General features: G+C 41.7%; 1 long non-coding RNA gene across 1 annotated transcript; it reads right to left on the bottom strand.

The window, feature by feature from the left end:
* Nucleotides 1-2,720: 2,720 nt before the first annotated feature.
* On the bottom strand, nt 2,721-9,520 carry LOC144798266 (uncharacterized). Its single transcript, XR_013603493.1, has 3 exons — nt 9,089-9,520; nt 6,564-6,670; nt 2,721-2,977 (listed from the first exon to the last, which is right to left on the bottom strand). It is a non-coding gene; the product is annotated as an uncharacterized LOC144798266 (long non-coding RNA).
* Between the last annotated feature and the right edge of the window lie 4,251 nt (nt 9,521-13,771).

Genomic DNA, 13,771 nt, shown 5'->3' with positions numbered 1-13,771 from the left:
AACATCTCGATCTCTTTACAACTGGCTGTTTAGCTATTGTTGGCTTTTTCTTAACTTCCTCACATTGAAGGTAATGTGCATTACAAATGAAGAGATGTGAGGAAGGGCAAAATGTCAAGACTGGGCAAGAGAGGGAGAACGTTGAACTTTGAAGGATCTAAGAAATGAGAGTTTGAATGTTTGGGGAGTTATGAGCAAAGAAAACATAGTAAGTCAGTAACACAAAGAAGACGAGTGAGGAAATGGACAGATCTGACGAAGGACAGAATAAAAGAGCTCAGGTGGAAATGGGATAAGGGAGAGAATGAGATAGGAGTCTGGTATAAGGAATGCTTGAAAAGGAAGAAATGGGGAGAGTTTGTGTAATTAGAGAGGGATGCTTTACAGCCAACATTGGTAAACACTTAAAAAGCATATTTATGATTTAAGAGATTGAAGTGTCTACTGTTCACGCAAAAGTGAGGAGAGAGTGCTTTTAAGAAAGACTCATGCCCCCACAGATATGGCCTACACTGGTCACACCAGGAATTATTAAGAAAAGCCATCACCAATCAAAGAATTTCAAAGCTTTTCAGTTTGCATACGATACAGAAATAATGCTTTGGGCACCTGATTCTTCATTATTTGTCCAAGATAATAAGAAACCACCAGGACAGACAGAGATGGGGAGCAGAGGCATAGTTTCCATTGGTGCAGCAGGTGCAGTGCACCTGGGCCCCAAAGACTGAGGGGCACACTCGGGCCGGACTGGCTACCAGGCAGTTTGGAATGCTGCTGAGCTGGGGGCTGATTTCATTCATGGAGACCTGCGTGTGCTAAACAAAATTTGTTTTGCTTTAATTATTTCGAAGCACATGCAGTCTCCATGAACGAAATCATCCCCCACCGCAGTTAAATCAGCCCCCAGCTAGGCAGCATTCCAAACTGCCCAGTAGTCAGTCTGGCCCTCGGCAAACTGAACCATAATTATATCTGAATTTCATAATTCAGACAGCATCCAGTAGGTATGTTTCCTCTTTTGCACCAGGGCTCATGACACAGTAGCTACAGTACTAATGGGGGGGGAGTGAGGGGGGGGGACGACTGACAAAGTCAGAAAAAGACAGGAAGGGATGTTGAGCGGGAGGCAGAAAGAGGCACACCCAAGTCAAAAAGGAAGATCATCCTGGAGTGATTCTGAAGTCATTCGATGACTTCAGCCAGCAATTATCTGGGGAAGTCATCCCAGGCCATCCTGAAGTCTGCCCACAGGGGAAATTATTTAAATGGGATGACTTCTTACTGTAATCACAAAAACTACTCTAGGATGGTTTCCTGATTACGTTAATTAAAAATGCGTGATGATCATTTACTACTCAAGGAATACTAATTGACAACTTCAGGATGAGTGTGAATTACCCCTGGATGATTCGGAAAAACTTCAGGATGGCTGTGTATTACTAGATTATTACATTTAGATAACTTAAAATGATTGTGAACTAGTCTATATTTTTAATATCAACTTTAAAATGCCCTTGGTTACTTCATTATTTTCTACCATCTTCCAAAATATTATGGAATACTTTTGAATGATTTAATGACAACTGTGTGATGAATCTCAATGATTCCATGAAAATGGATGGATAGTTGGAGATTATTTCCAAGTGACTGAATATTAAGTTAGGTTTGGATCATCTTGAGGGTTCTCTGACAGGAGTACTTTCTACGATTGACACATTGCCCATCCAGGGTCCATCAGGAGGAATTTACAAAAACAAACTTGTAAGTATTAACTTGTAGAAGCACCACCGCCTCTTAAAACCAGCAATTGTGTTTGGGTGTAACAAATGTTCATTGTGTGTACAATACAGCTATTTCAAATATAACCAGTAATCAGATCAAGCAATGCTTTTTATTTGGCATATGATTTTGTGCATCTTCACCGTAAAAGGTGGACAGTGATATGAACATGTGTGAAAAGTAGATGCCAGCAAAATGTCATATAGTTTGTATTTAAAAGCAGCCGTGCATCTTGTGACGTTCACCAATAGGGTCTTGAATTTAAGGTACAGTTTAATATACTATGGGCTAGATGTAGGTAAAAAGGATTTACCGTTTCTAAAATACCGAATTTTACCGATTCGGTATTTTAGAATCTGTAAATCCTATGTAGGTAATTATTTGGTAAAAATTACCGAATCATTAAGATTCGGTATTTACCGATTCGGTAATTGCCATTCATTCCTATGGACCTGAAGGCCCATAGGAATGAATGTCAATTACCGAATCGGTAAATACCGATTCAGTAAAATAGGCAAAGGGTCATGGGTGGCAGGGTGTCACTTTGACACCCTGTTGCACCCCTGAATAATGCTAGTGTGCACATGTGGCACACATACATGCCCTAAGGGCATGCATGTCTGCCACATGGCACAGTTGAAAATGCACAAATTTGCATTTTAAAAGGTATTCGTTATTTACCACCAACTAATAGTTGGTGGTAAATAACGAATCCTTAAAGCAAAGGAGCACTCTTTAAAGTGCTTCCTACATGTCATTTACCGATTCAATACCGATTCGGTATTTAACGAATCGGTAAATTTGCCACCTACATCAGAAATGCCTATTACCAGACGGTAACGGCCGATTTCGGCTGTTACCGACCGGTAATAGCCTTCCTACATCTGGCCGTATGTTTTTTTAACTTAGTGACATGCCGTTTGAAATAAAATGGACTTGAATGACGTATTGACACTTAATTTTATTAAGTTAAAACACATACTTCACCCCACAGGAATCCAGGACACCATGCAAGACAATATTAAAGATATGCAAAAATAAAAGTAGTCAGTGAAAACAAGCAACGTTGCTATATGTTTTCAGGTTCAGCATTTTCTGTAATTCGCCTCTAATAGCATTTTTATGGCAAGCTTTTTCTTCATGGATCTGTTGTTTGGAGATTGCCAGCTGTTGGGCTTGTACGCAGGTTTCATAAACTCTGAAAATTGATAAGAGCATAGATAAATAACTTGCTTCTATTAGATGGCCTGCCAAAAACAAAAATCAACAAATGTATTTACAGCCAGCATGATAAGATAGTATAGGATTTTGGGTTCATGAGTGAACTGTAGGTGCAAGAGGAGCACATGCACAATTAAGTCATTTATAGGATTATAGATAACAAAAGAAAATATCTCCCTCTGAACTTAATGAGTGAAAGGTCATAATGTGGCAGTTGCTACACAAGCATTGGCAATGCCAATAGGTCTCTCCAATGCAAGAGCTATTGACTTTTACAATATGTTTTAGCAATGTTGAACACCAGGGTGTCTGATGTTCGGCATGCTAAAGGTTAGTAGAGTAAAGGAGAGGGTGTTGGAATGGAATGTCAAAGTGCAGTGGAGTAGAGTGTTATGGAAGAGTTAAGTGTCATGGAGAGGAGTAGAGTAGAGGTCAGTGTTGTGGAGTGTCGTGGAGTGGATGGACATATAGTTGAGTTGAGCATAGTGTCAGAGCTCAGTAGAGTTTCATAGAGTGGAGGGGCATAGAGTGTCGTGGAGTGATGTAGAGAGTATTTTATAGAGTGGAGTAGAGTGTTGTAGAGTAGAGTGGCATACAGAGGAGTAGCGTGTCAGAGTGGAGTCGATTGCCATAGAATAGAGTGGAGTAGAGTGGCAAAGAGGAAATTGCTTAGCGTCATAGAATTACACTGAGAAGAGTGTTGTGGAGTAGCATAGAGTAGAGTGTCAGTGGTGCAGAGTGTAATGAGGTAGAACATCACAAAGTGCAGTGTCTGAGAGTGGCATGGAGTGAAGTGGCATAAAATACAGTGGTGCAGAGTAGATTGGCATATAGTGCATTGATTTTGAGTAAAGTTGTGTAGAGTGCTTTGCCGTAGTGTAGAGTGCAGTGGCATAGAGTAGAGCGGTGCAGAGTAAATTGCAGTGGCGTAAAATGCAATGGCATAGAGTGGGGTGATTCAGAGTCGAGTAGTGGCGATGATTGAAGTGGCATAGAGCCGAGTGGTGCACGGAGGAGTGCAGTGGCGTAGAGTGCAGTCATGCAGAGTCAAGTTCCAGAGAACAGGTTTGTAGAGTACAAGATCTATGAGTGCAGTCACAGAGTAGAATGTTGTAGAATATAGTGGCATAAAGTGCAGTAGTTCAAAGCAGTTGGCGTAGATGCAGTGGTGTAAGGAGCACGGACAGTAGAGTGATGTAGAAAGCAGTGGTGTACAGTGCAGTGGTTTAAAGTACAGTGACATAGCGTAGATAGCGATGGTGTAGATTGCAGTAGGGTGGCGCAGATACAGTGGCATAGAGTGCAGTGATGTAAGGTGCAGTGGTGCAACGTAGTTGGCATAGGAAGTGGCTTAGGGTGCATTGGTTTTGAGTAAAGTGGTGTACAGTTAATTGGTGTAGAATGCCTTTGCTTAGAGTAGAGTGGCATAAGGTTGAGTGCAGTGGAGTTGATTGCCGCAGACTACAGTGGCATAGAGTGTATTGGTTTTGAGTAAAGTGGTGTAGAGTGCACTAGCATAGAGTGGAGTGGAGTGGCGAACAGTGGAATAGAGTGCCGTAGACAGCAGTGGCAGAGTAGACTGTTTCAGAGTAGAGTGGACTGGAGTAGAGTGAAGTGGAGCAGAGTAGCAGAGAGTGCAGTGGTACAGAGCATACTGTTGTTTAGTGCAGCATTGGCACAGAGCAGTGGCGTAGGGTACAGTTGTGCAGAGTAGAGCAGAGTGGCTCAAAGTGCAGTGATGCAGAGTGGAACAGAGTGGCAAAGAGTGCAGTGACGCAGAGCAGAGTGGCGTAGAGTGCAATGCAGTTGAGTGATTTGGTGCAGAGTAGATTGGCGTAGAGTGCTTTGATTGTAAGTAAAGTGGTGTAGAGTACTTTGGCATACGAGTGCAGTGTTGTAGAGTAGGGTTACAGAGTGAAGTGGCGCAGAGTAGGGTGCAGTGCAGTGGCGAAGAGTGCAGTGGTGCATAGTAGAGTAATATGGAGTAGAGTGCAGTGGCATAGAGTGGAGTGGTATAGAGTAGAGAGGAGAAATGCAGAGAAGAGTGCAATGATGCAGTTTGGAGTGGATTGGCATAGTGTGAAGTAGTACAGAGTAGAGTACAGTGGCATGGAGTGGTGCAGAGTAGGGTGGGGTAACGTGGAGAATGCATATGTTAGAGTACTGCCATTACAGACGACACATATTCAATTTAAATTACAATTACATTTGCACTCACATACAGTTTCACTGATAAACATATACAGAGCACAAACAATGTGTGGAAATGTAATCACCCATTGTGTTAATATGATTGTCAGCACAGTTTAATTTTCGTGTATAAAAAAAAAAAAAAAAAAAAGAACGAACATCATACAGCGTTCCTCAAAGAAACCCCAGTAGCCCGGATGATTGTCATAAATCCTCTCACTTTGAAGTCACAGAAAAAATAAATAAACACTAAGATCCCTGGAAGACACAGCCTGGCACTTGACCTCTGTAGACTACACAGCAAATGTGACAATATAAGAACAAGATTTAAGGGCCTGTGTACAGAAAGCGAGTTTGTGCAAGAATACACACATTAAACAGGGTTTGGGCAACTGGCGGGACAAACTCTAGCTGGCCAGTCTAAAGCAAATAAAGCCAGCAAATGTGAGTTAGAAACCACAAAGCCAATGGTAAGCAACGGGCAGAATGCATTCCAAGGTCAACTTTCTGAATGTCCAAGATGTCTCAAGCAAAGCAGGCAGCGGTGCTGTCTGGTAGACAGCGACATAATGTCCATAGGGTAATGTGCTCTTTCATTTTTGTTCTGTTTGCAAGTGAAGAGGAAAGTGGAGACTCTTACCTCTGCCCATATGATGCCATAGTTTTACATGGTAGCATTTTTAGACACGGCCTCGCTGAATTTTGAACTATAGAGCTCATAGCAGAAAAGAAGAAAGACGGGCTAAAGTACATAAGTAGAAAAGCGAAACCCAATAAAATGCTTTTCCAGAACCAGCAATTGAGGTCAACAAATGACACCTGTGCATACAGAGGATAAACAGTCCCAGCCTCAAGATATGGCTTCTTCAAGATGAGCACCGAGTGAGATTTGATATTAAACTGTCCTTGCATCACGCCTGCCTAGAAAAAAAGGAACTGCTCTGGAACTGGTATTATATGGCAAATAGAAGCCTTCATACAGCTTATATGTCACGGTCTACCAGGCATATTTTGATATAAAGCTGGGAACACAGTGTACCATCACTGCCGTTCCTTCTAACACAGATTTAAGTCCTTTTCATGAGACCAGGAAAGACTTGCTCCTTTGGAAACAAGTGATTGGAAGAGTGGAGAGGGAGAGAGGAGAGAGGAGAGAGTGGAGAGGGAGAGAGGAGAGAGGAGAGAGTGGAGAGAGAGAGAGAGAGAGAGAGAGAGAGAGAGAGAGAGAGAGAGAAAAAAATACAAAACGGCAAAGATGGAATCCTTTTACAATCTGATTTGCTAGGGGATAACATACGCCAAGCGGTTTTAAGGCTCAAAACAAACATACCATTTATATTACTTTTTTATGCAAACAATACAATAACTTTCACCTGAATGATTGTTGCTAGCTGATCCTTGTGCAATGCTCTGTACAGAACTGGGGCACTTGGTACACAGGAGGGCCATTTGAACCCTTCAGCCGGTGCTGCAGATCAGTCTGCATATAACAACACATCGAATTATCATACACGTCATTATGTATACATAGTGTAAAAAAATAAAAAGCAGTGGTTGTGGATGGAGATTTGACATATATACGGATTATGAGAACAAAATCAGACGGTAAGCATCAAAAATATATATTAGCATTAATCTATCCTTTAACCAGTTTCCTTTTTCAGGAATCACGGTTTCTCAAACATAAACTATTAGTATTACAGGAATACTATCAGAGTCTAAGAGAACAAATATGGTAAGAGTGAAAAATGAAGCAAGTCACCTTATATACTGTAAATGAATCACTATATATTTTAGAGAATGCTGCATTTGTTTCCTCGAATATATCAAAACCAGGTTTCACTACAAATTCAAAACTGCCAACTAATTTTCGTGTATGCCTTTTAACTGTGCTACCATTCAGTAAAGTTTTAAAAGACATCACATTGGTAAACGCAAAGCTGCTCATCATCTATGCAAGTGAGAGGTGGAATACAAAGCGTCAGAGTAGAATGTTGTAGAATATAGTGGGGTAAAGTGCAGTAGTTCAAAGCAGATGGCGTAGATGCAGTGGTGTAAGGAGCACTGACAGTAGAGTGATATAGAAAGCAGTTGTGTACAGTGCAGTGGTTTAAAGTACAGTGATATAGCGTAGACAGCGGTGGTCTGGTTTTAAATGATCAGTCTCACTCACCTTTTAAGTAGTTATTCTCACCTTCTAAGCTTCTCACTTCTGCTTGTATTAATACAGGTTTCTTGTGCTCTCGCCGCAGGCTCCAATCTTCTTCCTTCCTCCTTTGATACTCCTCTGGTACTGAACAGTATATGTATCACTGGAGTTTGATGTGTCTTGGAGGGCCGTTTTCCTCTATAACCAACCCCCCATGTGGTGAACAGTGACAAAGCCAAAAGGCTGGTGATCAATGCCAGACCTTTTGGCTTTGCCATTGCTTGTTTAATATTTTAAATTGTTCAAACCCAGTCATGTCACTTTGTGGCATAGAAGAGACCATCGTAAGGGAGTAGCATCACCGTAGGAGAGTGATTCCAAGTTTCGTTACTATGCAAGGGGAGGCCTACAATTTAGTGATCGAGTGGCCCAAGGGAAGAGATCTGGGGTAGTGGGCCAATTTGGGGTCACTTTTAGTAGCTATTTGCACTGTCTGGATAAGAGTGCATGCTGCTGTTTGCCAGGGGTCCAAGTGAGAATTGGGCTGGGCAAGTGAGTCCTGAACAAACAGTTCTGATGATCGTAGTATATAAAATGTTGAAGTTACCCCCACAGTGCATGGACTATCGTCGTATTAATGTACCAGGCCTGGATTGCAATGTGCAAACACTTTGAAAGGTATAGGAGTAGGGAAAAATAGTGACGAAGAAGAAAGGAAGCACACAGGTGGAAACCATGATAGATATATGCAAGAAGGAAAAACAAAAGGGGAAATAAGGATAGAGAAGTATGAAGGAAAAGATAAATATGTTAGAAAAAGAATGTGAAGAGAACTGGGAAAGCTGAGATTAGGAGTGCAAAAATGGGCTAGAATATAGTGAGAATAAAAAGTGTGAAGAGGAGTAAAGAAAGAGAAGACAGGGAAAAACGATAAAGGAGAGCGGAAGGGAAACCTGGGAAGGAGAATAATGAAATGCAGCTAGAGAGGGTAAAGCCAAACAAAAGAAAAATTGCAGACAGAGCAGAGAGTGAAGGGAGAATAGTAGAAAAGCTCAACAGTGAGACAGATAGTAACCATGCAGTCACGAGTTTTGGCATGCGCACACCATTCCGTGATTCTAGTTAAATCACTAAACTCGGTGCCTACCAAAAATAATATGGAGTGATGTATTTGTGTCTATTACCCATGCGTAGCGCTCCAATACCTTTTGGTCAAGGTCGCGCAAAATGTTTGTGGACATTGCTGAATTTCAGACGCATAGTGTTGCCCTAATCTCGGCGAAAAGTGTGAACATACGCTGCACAGAGCATGATCTGATTCACGATTATACTGTCTGGCAGCCGCATAATGCAGGCTTTTCTTGTATTCAAATTAACCTTAGTTTATGTAACGCTAGAAATAGTGTGCTCGTTTTCAAAATATTCCTATTAACATTGCACGTATATTTCGGAGCAGCCTCCCATGTGCCCATGTGCTTAAATTAAAGTACGATCGTTTTCTCCTTAACCTGAATTGTTACCTCGTCCATAAAACCAGAGGGCAAAGGTCAACTCTGTACTGAACTCCCTGTTGTTTTCACCCATGAATGACTCGCTGCACTGGTACAAAGGTTACAATGCAAATACAAGACGGACCTTGCATTAATATCCCACCCCGCTTCGCACCATAACTAGGCCTTGTAAGTATTCACCAGCTGGGAGGCTTGGATTCCCGTGTTTCCTCCACTGGCAGACCAAACATTTTCTTACCGGACATCTTGGAATCTGCCGCAGTGACACAGAGATGGGAAGTAAAGTCAGGTTAGTAGTACATTTCGCCAATACTACCTGATGTATACTTGCCCACTCTCTGTTTCACTGCAGTGATGTGACGCTGATTGAGAGTCAGCCTCTCGCATCACCTTTGGCGCCTCATTCTTCAGCCGGCATGATTGCAGTCTCCCGCCATTGAAAGCGAAGTTGAGGAAGAAGCCCATAGTGTAAAGGTGGGAAGCCATAAAAAACACTCTACTAAAAACAAATACGGACAAGGTTCAGCAATGCAGCTCCCTTCCACGCTCCTGCTAACACACATACACGGCATCGGTAATCAATAGTAGGTGGCTCCGCACGGCAGCACTTAATTTCCCCTCGCCTCGCTGGTCTTTCTTGCTTTAAGACCCACTTCCGGTTGAGGCTAACTTCCGGTTTGAAGAACTTGAAATTGAAAGAGGACAAAAGTAGTCCCCCTCACCCCCCGCCCCCCTTAATGTTTAGCTCAGCTTCATCGATACCTCCAAATTGTGGCAATGCACAAGTGTCCGATCCCATAAACACACAATTCTAATTTGTTTTCAGAATTAAGTTGGCTCTTTTTTCTGCTTGTAAAAAAAACTTTAATTCCCCAACTTTATGAGAATTTGGTTCTCACAAATACTCAATAGTGTTAGAGTCACAAAAATTGAGATCGTGCTGGCAGCATCGACGAAGGAAACATTAGACATTCTCCTGCATGCCAATAAACATGGTTCTGGAGGGAGACGTCTGATTTTTTAAGCCAATGCCTCTCCTTCAATAGACATGTACGTGTGAAATACATTCTCCCAATTTTTTCTTTTTAAATCACCCTCTTTCGTCTTCTAAAATGTTGTAATGTGTGCATTCTTCCTTCACTAATTTGCCATTGTAATGCCAAAAGAAATAGACAGGACCATCAATCAAGCTTTAAAAAATACAACGTTTATTTAGGAAGAGAAGATTTAGCATCTCTAAATAAACTATTATTCACCAACAAATGATACTTGCCATGAATGAAAGCACAGGAACAACATATTCCTAACAATGTATTCTTCAACTAGTGTACAATAATTTGCATAAAAAAGAAAATATTGCACCAAGCCTAAAACAAGCCTACCTATCTTTATAGACTTCATGTAATAAAGGGATGCCTCTTTTATTATCTCCATTCCAAATATGTTTTACAACTGGTGCTGCATTATATATGAGGCACATTTTCCTGAATTGCTCTAAGCGCACCTTAACCCCTTCCACGCTCATGACGAGCTGGGCTCGTCATGAGGTAGCCTCCTCGCCCGCTCGTCATGTAAAGTGCGGTTTTAAAAATCTCAGCGTGCGAGCGGAATTCCGCCTGCACGCATGCGGTTAAACAAGCACTGGCATAGCCAATAGGTCCCGCCTTAGGGGCCTTATAAGTGTTTAGCCAGAGCTATTGACTTCGCCAAGGTCTATAAGCTGTGCTGTAGAGAAGTGTGGCTGCTGTGCAGCATGCTGAAAAGTTTTAATAAAAAAGTGTCGGAAGCATTTTTGTTACTTTATATATGACCAAGAAGGCATTATGCACAACTGAACAACCATATTAAAAGAAGTATTTACAATTAAAAAAAATCCTCCGTTTTCTTTTGTTCTTGCAATGCTGGCAACTTGTTTCTACCTATTCCAATGGTTCTTTGTTAAAGCTTTTTTTGAGGGGGCATAACCAATCCGAGGGTGCAGGTTGGGAACTAGTGCCTGTATTATAAAACTAGCAGCGGACAGACGCAAGGGGAGAATCAACAGATGCCAGATTCCGAGAGCAGCCTGAGGTGGTGCTGAGGTGCTGGTGACTGGTGCGGAGACGATGCTGAGGTGATGCTGAATAATACTCCGGTCTTGCTGAGTGATAATGATGTGGTGGTGTACTAGTGCACGGGCGATGCTGAGTGATGCTGTGGTGGTGCTGAGTGATGCTGTGGTGGTGCTGAGTCATGCTGTGGTGGTGCTGAGTCATGCTGTGGTGGTGCTGAGTCATGCTGTGGTGGTGCTGAGTCATGCTGTGGTGGTGCTGAGTCATTCTGTGGTAGTGCTGAGTGATTCTGTGGTGGTGCTGAGTGATCCTGTGGTGGTGCTGAGCGATGCTGTGGCAGTGCTGAGGGATGCTGTGGTGGTGCTGAATGATGCTGAAATTTTTATCCTTCATTAGAACGATGCTGATGCTTTATAAGTGTTGTGTAATTTACGGGAGCTGTAATGTTAATAACATTACATCTCCTGGTAATTAACACAATTTAACAGCTGGAGTAAACTAAGTGGCGTAACGCAAAGTGATGCCCTCTTGCAGAATGTGATGAGTATCCCATGTGTCTATTTAACAAAAAGGAGGACTATGGGCAATATTTATCCAGGTCCAGCATACATGCCCAGAAGTAATTAGAAGCAGAAGGGTATGCAGTTCCTAGCGAACACTGTAGGTAGACTTGCAATTAGTGTGTAGTAGGTCACACACTAAGGGCAGGAGGAAATTTCCTCCTTTCGGAAAAGAGACCTTCACACCCCCCCCCCCCCCCCCCAACAGTGGGGTGTCTTACTTCATCATCGGTTCTGCTCCTAATCGGGTCAGCGCTGCAATACCCGATCGGCGCCCTTGACAGCCACCGAGCTGTGAGGGTCTTTTTTCCAAAATTTCCTCCTGCCCTTAGTGTGTGACCTACTACACACCAATTGCATGTCTACCTAAAGTGTTTGCTAGGAACTGCATACCCTTCTGCTTCTAACTTGCCCCATGTGTCTCCCATGTCTCGCAGATATTCATGGACCTTGGGCTGAATGTAAACACCTGAAGGATTGGGGGCCCCAGAAATATTGGGCCCCCTTCTGCTGCAGGGACCTGTGAAAACGCCCCTGAATAGCAGAAACCATGTTAACGTCAGTTACTCCACAGTGTTAGTAGACATGCATGCAATAATAATGTTGGACCGTAATGCTATGAACTCCACTGCCTTTAATGCCAAATTTTCTGTTCCAGGGTCAATGAGGCCAAGCCAGTCAAGAAGTTAAAATATATTTTAATATCGGGTGCGGGACGGGCAGAGTTAAGTAGGGCAATTAGGCTGACTAAAATTTGCATCGACAAAATTATTAACTTTGTTTAAGAAGCATTCATGAACAGTTTCGTTGAAATGAGTATTTCATGCCCAAAAAAAACCCTATTTCTATTCGGCTCACGAAATAATAATATGCAGATTCCATTGCTTTTTGAAGACAGCTTTTAATTTGTCTTGGTACATGTGGACAAATCAATGTGTTGAACCAGGACAGAGCGACAGATACAATGACAGGTGAGGGAGAGACTGTACCACGGAAAGGAAGAGGTGCAATGAAGGAAGGAGGGAAGGGGGACTTCAGGGTCATAGAGAAAGGGGGCATCAAAGGAGCAGGGTGGGCGGCCACTGCAGAGGCGGACAGACAGAAGGATAGAAAAAAGTAAGACTGCACGTTGGGTGAAAGGTTGGAGTGTTTGCTTATGGCAGAGTCACTAGATTCATTCAGTGTAAGCAGGCAGACGTGTCTGTTAACCTAGCTCTCATGGTTCCACTTAAGTGTGAATACTATGACATCAGGGAACCAGTTCATCTGGTAGTAGTAGATAACAACATCACAGCTATCAGGCTATCAATGATAAAATGTGCCTGTTTTTACATTCAGGTAGAAAATGAATCATTTGTAAGTGAAATGCCAAATCGATTTGAAATAGATTAAGGCAAATCATGATAGAAAATTCTCCTAAATGCACGTCTCTTTTTATAGCACATTTGATTAGAAATCATCTTGATAAGCATTCTTAACCTGTGCTCCAAGGACACCTAGGGGTCCGCAACACCTACGCAGGAGTCCTAGACTGCTCATAAAACACAGAATTGTTGGCCAAATAATAAAGTGCATATCAATATAGAAGCAAAATGTACAACTGAAATATCAAAACATTTTTATAAATGTGCAGCAAATAATTCATTTGGTATCCTCACATTGATTTTGTGAAGCAGTGCAAGTACATCAAATACAATATAGTATGCCTAATGGCTGGTCTCAATTGAGTTTAGAAAAGCTTCAACCTTCCCATTAAAAGTAAAAAAATGTTTGCATTTGTTTGTGAATTCAATGAAATATTTAATAATTTGTTTATTTGTTTGATGAATGCTTGTTTCTGTCATCTTGTGTATTATTTTGCGGTGCAAATCAATAAATATCACATGGATAAATAAAGATTTGGCTGCATAATATGCCTCCAGTGATTGCATAATGTGCAGCATTTATTTCTGTTACGTTATTTAGTCTATCCTGCGACAAATTTTCATACTTCATTGTCCCTTAACTACATTGACTATGCATACAATGGCCAATGTTCATCTTTATTAATGTTAGGCATTGATCCTTTTACAGTGGATACTTATTTTACATGTTTTGTACAAAGAGAAAGTGACAAACATAAAAAAATGTGTTAAAAAATAACCTATGACTTATGCACAGTTTGGTAAAGCACATTGTATGCTCAGTTGTGTATAATAGAAAACGTAGACGTCGTTTTGCGTTTATCCGCAATTAATCTGGCAATCATCCAACAGTTTGTATTTTTCTAGGAAAACTGAAAAAAAAGGGGTGGACAGGCTCTTTAAATAG

The sequence above is a fragment of the Lissotriton helveticus genome, chromosome 12 (assembly GCF_964261635.1).
Source record: "Lissotriton helveticus chromosome 12, aLisHel1.1, whole genome shotgun sequence".
Lineage (NCBI taxonomy): Eukaryota > Metazoa > Chordata > Amphibia > Caudata > Salamandridae > Lissotriton > Lissotriton helveticus.
This window is presented reverse-complemented; position numbering and strand designations above follow the sequence as displayed.